This window comes from Dermacentor variabilis, unplaced genomic scaffold (genome assembly GCF_050947875.1).
Source record: "Dermacentor variabilis isolate Ectoservices unplaced genomic scaffold, ASM5094787v1 scaffold_43, whole genome shotgun sequence".
NCBI classification, from domain to species: Eukaryota; Metazoa; Arthropoda; class Arachnida; order Ixodida; family Ixodidae; genus Dermacentor; species Dermacentor variabilis.
In genome coordinates this window covers 300,328-309,258 of record NW_027460621.1, presented here as the reverse complement: position 1 = coordinate 309,258, position 8,931 = coordinate 300,328, and the positions used below count along the sequence as shown (strand labels likewise).

Here is an 8,931-nt window from a genome sequence, read left to right as displayed (position 1 = left end):
TGACAATCTCTTTTTCTCTTTTCCAGGACGGGCAGGACCGCGAGTATGCGGCATGCTCGCCCTCACAGTTTACACAATGTGGAGTGTTCTGGCACGTTTCGGAGGAATGTTCTTTGTCACTGCACTTGGCACATGTCAGCCGGCCTCGACAGTTCTGTGAACTGTGGCCGAACCGTTGGCACTTAAAGCATCTGAGAGGATTGGGCACGTATGGCCTAACACGAAGTTTGATATAACCGGCCTCGACGGACTCGGGGAGGACACTTGAACCGAAAGTGAGTATCAGGTGTTTCGTATTGATCTCTTTACCGTCTCGCCTGATCTTAATTCGCTTAACATTTATGACATTCTGTTCACTGAAGCCCTCCAAGAGTTCAGCTTCAGTGAGCTCTAGCATGTCATCATCCGAGACAACGCCGCGGGTGGTGTTCATGGTACGGTGCGGGGTTACTGTTGCTTGGGTGTCCCCAAATGATACTAGCTGAGGCAGTTTCTCAAATTGCTTTTGATCGCGGAGCTCCAGGAGGAGGTCACCGCTAGCCATCCTCGACACCTTATATCCTGGACCAAAAAGTTCGGTAAGAGACTTAGATACAAGGAACGGGGAGATTGTTCGCACTTGTTTAGCTGGTTTTTCTGCGTGTATTACATGAAAACGAGGAAAATTCTGGACTTGGCGTCCGAAAAACTGGAAGATCTCTTCGGTCCGCCCTCGTTTCTAAGGGCGATCAGGGAGTTTAGGAAAAGCGTTTTCCATGAGTATAGTTGAGTTTTCGGCCGCGATGCCGACCACCCACCATGGAGCCCAACAGGGGGACGTGACAGGACTTTCTGCTAGAGAAACCCTGCCAACGCCAGCCGTACATCGCTGCTATAACCAAATACAGCATAACCAAGGCTGGCTAGCTACACAAGGTTAACTCTTGCCGCCGGGAAACTAGGAAGTGAGGAGAAGTGATGAGAAGACAGGAAAGATGAAAAAGGCTAGAGAGAAAGACGAAGATTGGAGAGGAGGACAGGAAAAGGCGACTGCCGATTTCCCCCGGGTGGGTCAGTCCGGGGGTGCCGTCTATGTGAAGCCGAGGCCGAAGAGGTGTGTTGCCTCCGCCGGGGGGCCTTAAAGGTCCAAACACCCAGCTTCGGCTCAACCCCCAGGATCCCCTTTTCCCGAGACACGGCTAAGCCGCGCACGGCTACACGCGGGAGGGTCCAACCCTCGTGTGCTCGGGTACGTGGTGTCGCAACACACCAAACGCCTACTGACGCAGACGCCCCTGCGGGGGTATGAGTGAGAGAGAGCTCATACTAGAACAAAGTGATCAAAGCTTATCAATGACAAACTTCGTGCTTCTCTGGAACGGGCACTACGCTTCTATTTGCTACTCTCCAATTGAGGGTCATGTTGAGTATGAAAAATCAAGCAACTTCGCGCATATAGAAACAGCCTAACAGACATTCAGCAGAAGTTCGTTAGAGAGCGATAATGTGACTACCATTAACAGCAGAGCAGGCCCAGTACAATCGCTCACTAAAACTGCTCAGTGCCATTTGAGATAAGCACGCGCCATCCTCGGCTTTCATTAGTGGTCTCAGACCAATCGGATGCTGCAGCACGTTACAACACTTACGTGGCCAGCTCGACCGGCGCAGATGGACATAATAACGCCCATAAGCCTGCTACGCGGCAATGGTAGCAATTTCTTCGTAAGTCGGTAGCTGCGACGGCTGTTTATATTTTCTGAATAGAGTTACGCTTACTATTGGTGCAAGTAGTGAAGTTAGAAACTGCGGAACCATTACATACTTGCCTTTTTTCGACAGCAGTGCTCGTTTTTGAAGCGGTGAGCAACGCACTCTTGCTGATCTTGCCAACAGCATTAGCTTTGTGAATACGCTATTTTCTTAAGATGTTTCTTACGCCAAGTTTACTGGTAGGTTCGCTTAGTGAATTGTGCCCCTCGTTGTTATGTTCGTGAATCGGCGCCCATTATATTGAGATTAATAAAGCCAAAAAAGTTGAACAGTAGGAAATAGCTTGACAAATCAGCACTACATGCCGTCTCATTAGAGAGTCAGATCTACCTTCCCGTTTGATGTAGGTGTCACATCTAAGCTCATTAAAGCTGTGGTTAACACGTTCCTCGAGAACAATATCTGAGCATTCCGCGAAAGTCATCTATCCAGTACTATTTACGAAAAACGATGTTTTTTCACAAGCCTAATAGAGCGTAGAGACGCATTGCATGGCTGCCCTGCAATTCACTGGAAAACACCCTCCTCGATTTCACCGCACTTGATGTCACACGATCTCGGGTAAGAGGACCTGGTGCCCTTCATTGTGGTAAACGACGATCTAACCAACAGGCCAAAGTGACTTGTTCCTGTTGGGCATATCACTGCTCACCCTTTCCGATTCTTTCTAGCATAGAAACCACATACAATGCTTTCTTCGCGCTCTCCATATTTGATGAAGATCTCTGGATTTCATCTTCTGCAATTACCCGTGTAACGATAATGAAAATTCGTTTTTGCGACTCGCACAATTTTTTAAATTCGCGACGTATTTTTGAAGTTCCTACCTTCGCCATCCTTGTGCGTGCGCCGCTGTAAGCCAGTTATGTCTAATATGAAGTGCGAAAGTGTAAAGTCAGTGCTAAGTTATATATAAGCTGCAATGTTGGTACCCTTATGTGTAGCTTTCATTGATTACGAGAAAGCGTTCAATTCAGTCGTAACCTCAGCAGTCATGGAGGTATTACGGATTCAGGGTGTAGATGAGCCGTATGTAAAAATACTGAAAGATATCTGTAGCGTCTCCACAGCCACCGTAGTCCTCCACAAAGAAAGCCTCAAAATCCAAATAGGAAAAGGCGTCAGGCAGGGAGATACGATCTCTCCACTGCTATTCACAGCGTGCTTACAGGAGGTATTCACAAACCTGTATGGGGAAGAATGGGGGATAAGATTTATTGGAGAATACCTTAGTAACTTGCGATTCGCTGATGACATTGCTTTGCTTAGTAACTCAGGGGACCAATTGCAATGCGTGCTCACTGATCTGGAGAGCAATGCAGAAAGGTGGGTCTAAAATTTAATCTGCAGAAAACCAATGTTTAACAGTCTCGGAAACCGCAGTTTACGATAGGTAGTGAGGCACTGGAAGGGATCAGGGGAATACATCTACTTAGAGCAGTTAGTGACCACGGAAACCTATATAATCAGAAGAATAAGAACGGGCTGTAACCGGCCTGGGTGCGTTTGGTAGGCATTCTCACATAATGAACTGCAGGTTGCCATTATCCCTCAAGGGAAAAATATATAACAGCTGTGTCTTAGCATTGCTCACCTACGGGGCAGAAACACGGAAACTTACGAAAGGGTTCGACTTAAATTGAGGACGACATAAGGAGAATGGAAAGAAGACTGATGGAAGTAATGTTAAGGGGGATAAGAAGAGAGGAGTTTGGGTGAGGGAACAAACACGAGTTAATGACATCTTAGTTAAAATGAAGAAAAAGAAATGGGCATGTGCCGAGAATGTGATGAGGAGGGAAGATAACCCATGGACATTCAAGGGTTACAGACTGGATTCCAAGAGAATGGAAGCGTAGCAGGGGGCGGCGGAAAGGTAGATAGTCGGATGAGATTAAGAAGTTTGCAGGGACAACATGGCCACAATTAGCACATGACTGGAGTAGTTGTAGAAGTATGGGAGTGGCCTTTGCTCTGCAGTGCGCGTAGCCAGGCTGATGATGATGATGATGATGTTGCTTCTCAATCAAATTTTAGTACTATGTAATAAGAGCCTTGGTAGCCACATGTGCTTATGAAGAAAGCTATATTTTAATAATATGTAGGCAATTGTACTTAATTTAGAAACGAGACACCTACAGGAAGATCTATTTCGTCGTAACCTACTCTGAATTCATGTCAACAGGTGAAAGGCAAATGCGTTGTTCAAGCTTAACATAAAGTGAGCTCATCTGGGCATAGGCTCTATTAGGCTCCTTAGAACATGCAGAGTGATATGTGTCTGTTGCTTACGATGATTTAATGTCGATCTGGTCCGTTGGTGCTAGTCATTTTGATAGTCAGGATAGACTTTAAAAAGCCTTGGAAACGGGAAACGGGGCATTCGCCAAACTACAGAAGACAAGTGAGCGTTCTCGACCGCCAACCTGAGCAGCTCACAGACAGACGCGCAGCCAGAGCGGGGGGGAGGGGGTATATGGGGCGTCAGCCACCCTCCAAAATTTTTTCATGCCGTCTACCTTTTTCATACCAAAGCAACCCCTGGCGCCGGAAATCGTTCTGTACTTCGTCTAGAATATCTTTTCAATGCTCGAAAAGACATTGCACCGGGAACATTGCGAGCTAGGGCTGGATTTCGCGGCAACGCCCATGCACCGGTAATCACATAACGCAAGCAGCCCCATCGGAACTTAATGTTTCGAGGGCGTTTTGATGGCGAATGGTCTTGCCGCGGCTTGTCGCGCAGGCCGCAAAATTTACGGAAGGCATGGATGTCAGTTCCGAAACTTTATGGGCGTAAAGTTCTCATAAACGTTTGATGTGAAAGGTGCATTCACATTTCCAAAGTTGGGGTTTAGACTTTAAATTGCGGAACTTGGTAGGTTTAATGTTGTTTTAAGCATTCGACGCCAAAGGTACATTGATATTTCTAACATCTTATATCGGAACATACAACGATACAAGCCAAATCTACACACTCTCAGACAAGCTGATAAAGCACGAAACGAGGTCAGATGAGACGAAATGTTGTGGTTGTTCATTTGCGCTGGCACGTAACATAAAAAAAATCAACATATTTTTTTCACCTGTGCCAAAGCATCCATGTTAAGACACTAAAGCCGACCAAGGTAACTACGTTCTTATTTATTTTTTCTACTTTCACATTTATTTAGAAGGACACATTGAGCCTCTTCAATTTTATTTTGTTCTCGCTACCCTGCGCTCTGGCTGCCATGCGCTCTCGCTGCCAGAGCCAGCCAGAGCGCATGCGTTTTTCTGGTGGTGCCCCGACCACTGCGCTGCGCACTTCGGTGCACGTTCGGTTTTCTATGGCCGAGTGGATTTTCGCATTGCAGAGTTTTGGACGCTTTCTGGCTAACAGACTAGAAAAAGAAACAATGGTCGCTCACCGTCATCCCTGAGAGGACTCGACGGATTGCACCGCGTTGGCTTGAGCGCAACCTCTCCGGAAAGTCTTGTCTCGCCGGTGTAGGATACCGAGAAGTATGCGCATGGGCTCTCTCTGGGCCAAGATTCTCACGTTTTCTTCGATATTCTTAAGGTAGCCACATTAGTTGCCCAAAGTAGGCATTGTATTATGGCCAACATACGTTCCTTTGCGTTTGTTCATTTCGGTGGCCCGGCCCCCCAGAAGAAAAAAGAACATACAGTGGTGCAGCGCAGCGAATTATCACTCGCATAGTGGAAGTTCAATTTTTTACTTTTTCTTTGGAGAAAGTAATTGGCCACGGGTTGGTTCAGTTGCCGGATACTCTTATTATATTATTGCTATAGCAATTATATGGACGCTCCAGGCCCATTCCTGCCGTCGCCGTGGCGCTCATGATTCGTATAAAGTGCAAAGGCGATAACATCGTGAGCGCGCCCCTCATGCTGTATGTGCGAATGAAAGCGTAGGATGGGGAGTGGGGTTGGAAATAGGTGAGACGTCGATGGTTGTTCAGTCTTGTGTGCGCAAAGGGGAAAAGCAGGCAGCAAGCGTCCGCCTTCCGTCGCGCACATCGGGGGGAATGGGTTGAATGGGGCCGAGATCTATGATTCTGTGAATCTGTGAGTGCGTAACATTCTTAATTGCCTTGTTTAACGCAATGTATACAGTGACTTTTTCTTAGATACGTTGATTTATTGAAGACTTATGCGTATATTGATATATCTGTTTGCGAGGTTTTGTGTATACGTGCAGTGAGCTTCCTTTCCAGTGGCACTTTTGTGCCCTTTATCAAGCGGTCTTCGCATTTGTATATTCCATTCTATCTTTTTGTTTCTAACGCACGTGGGCGAGTCAAATGAAAGAGAGCCTACTCACCACGCGCAATTATAGTTCCGTCCATTATCTGAGAGGCATGCGTGTAGCACACAGGCATCTCTCATCTACAATATTGACACGCAGGTCTGAGCGTGGATGCTCTTTAATGCTCTTATACACTGGGTTGAACATGGTTGTGTGGCGTAATGGACGCTTCAGAATTTGAGCAGCGTGGGGCTAGGAGGTTTTTGACAGCTGAAAGCGTTTCCTTAAAAGAAATCAGTCGCCGTATATATGGCTGCCGTGTACATTGAACATTGCATTTCATTGGTCATTGTGAAGTGTTGGAGCACACTGTTCAAAGAAGCACGTGAATGTTGCAAAGACGATCGAAGACCGGGCGAAAGTCACTGTGCAATCATCCCCAACACAATTGCAATCGTTGATGAGGTGATTAGACAAGAACGGAGGATAAGCACCGAGGAACTGGCAGAGCGTACGAACATCAGCCAAGCTTCGGTTCACACCATAATCGATGACCATCTCGGCTATCAGCTCTTGTGTGCGCAATCGATGGCCAAGATTTTGAACCACCACCAGGGGCCGTATAACGTAAAACTATTCCAATATGTTTCTATTCCAATCTCCTGACGTCAAATTTGCGTAGCCGCCGACGCAAGCGCCGAGCGGTCACCCGCAGGTCGGCCGGAACAAACCAATCAAATGATGTCTTCGTTCATAGGAGGTCACTTTTGTTTGCTTGAAAAACGTATAAAATTGTCTGCACTGAGCGGCTTGTCTTTTCTAATTGGCTCACAAAAGGCGAGGAGCATTCTCAAGTGGAGAGGGATTCGAAGGGGCCGAGCCAGTGCACTGAATATCGATAACCGGATGAAGAGGGTGGTGCCGGCGTCTGCGATTGGTCCACTTTCTCTTACTTAGCTTGTAGTGGCTCGTCGACAATCGCTGCAGCATGCAGCGGAAGATTAAAAATGGCGCTAAAACGGATCCTCAGCAAAGACGAGTTGGCAGAACGAGGTCGAAAACGTACAGAAAGTTCTCGAAAACGTTACACGGCCACCCAAAAAGTCTCATTACTCGCAAATACACCCGTGCTCTCCGGCAGGGGCGAGTAGCCAGTGCCGGAGCGATCGGCGGCAGCCATCTTTTATTCCTTTCTGAACGGGGCAGCCTGCGGCTATTCAGAAGAAAATTCGGTTTTGTTCAGCATATTAATGCATCTTTAACGCGTACGCGTCACTTTGATGCGCTAAGTTTATGTGGTCATGTGACGTCGCGTGAAAGCCAGTCCGAAATGGGTGCAGCCCGAAATCTTTTAACCAATAGACGAGGGCGAATGACAAAAAGGCATCAAATCAGAAATAACTATTTTGTTTTGTTGGGTCAAATTATGCATAATCAGTGTGTACACGTCATATCAGATGGGGAGCTGTCGCGGTTTTCGTGACGTGGCAGGTGAAGTAGGTGTGGTCCAAAAAGATTTTGAACAATCGCGGTGGGCGTATTGCAGAATTGGAATAGAAAAGTTTGGAATAGTTTTACGTTATAGCGCCCCAGAAGACGGAGAATTTCGGTGGTGTCTTGACTCATCTGATCTAGTATGACAATGAGGGCGACGACTTCTTGTCTGCAATTGAGATAGGGGACGAACCATGGTGCCACTATTACGAGCCTAAAACACGACGGCTAAGCCTACAGTGGATACATTTGAATTGACCACCCCCAAAGAAAGCAAAGACCATTATTATCGCCGGGAAGGTGTTGTTGACTTTTTTATATCGTCAAGGGGCCAATACTGATAGAATTTACCAAATATTGAGAGATTATCAATTCTTTGCGATATTGTGAAACACCTAATCAGCAGCGTGTCGCACTCAAGAACAATGGACGTGGTAAATCGATGAATGGGGTCGCCTTGTTCCGCGACAATGCCCGTCCCCACGCCGCTGATGTGCACGGTTAATACAAAACTGGCAACGTTCAAGTGTAAAACGCTGCAATGTCCGCCATACCGCTCCGACCTGTCGCCTTGCCACTTCCACATTTTGGGCTACTGAAAAAAACCACTCAAGGGAACCAGATTCATGATGGACGACCACCTGAAAGAGTCAGTTGCAGACTTTTTGATGAAGCAACTCAAGGAGTTTTATGAGACGGGAATCATGCGACTAGTTAGTCACTAGTATAAATGTCCACACTACTTTTAATTAAAGTACCCCGTTTGTCATACGTTCGCATTGGCTCACTATCATTTGACTGGCCCTCGCATATTTTGCAAAACTCCTGCTTTTCATACGTGCTCTCTGTAGCGGCTACAATTTCGATGCAATTACTCACGATACAGGACCGGTGACAGCTGCTCGTGCGTAATATGTTGGAACAATGACAGCGTCATTGAGATTTTTCACTGGTGGTTGCATGTGTACAAGAATGTAAACAAGGTTCTTGAATGATAAACTTTCATTGTAATGAAAAATTTTTTTTCCTGCCTACTACGCAATTTCATATGCTCTTTCAAGTTTTTACGTTTATATAAACTGTACGACCAGCTTTTCCGATGTACACTTGTCCCGCCCCCTTTTGCGCTCGTCAATCTCCTATTTTATGTTACGGTTTCGGTTCCCCCTTTCTTATCTTTTTTATATATTTTTTGAAACACCATCACCAACACATTCTGAAGTCCCAGACGTCAATATGCCCTTTTTCGCCGTCTCAACACAGGGTATTGGCATTTCTTGATACCGCCGTAACGAAACCTACGTTAAACGACTGGGGCTAATGCTCCTTGAAAGACCATGCCGCAGCCTTCCAGTCACCCTATATATTGCACCACAGACTCCTTGTCGCCATCTTAACTACTTCAAAATTACTCGACGCATTGCTGCTGGCTA

General features: G+C 46.5%; 1 long non-coding RNA gene across 1 annotated transcript in view; it reads left to right on the top strand.

Annotated features, from left to right (window-relative positions):
* The first annotated feature begins 256 nt into the window (after positions 1 to 256).
* Positions 257 to 8,931, top strand: part of LOC142569055 (uncharacterized) — a 61,544-nt gene continuing 52,869 nt past the window's right edge. The window contains exon 1 of the long non-coding RNA XR_012825628.1: positions 257 to 275. This is a non-coding gene — a long non-coding RNA (uncharacterized LOC142569055). The remainder of the gene's footprint in view (positions 276 to 8,931) is intronic.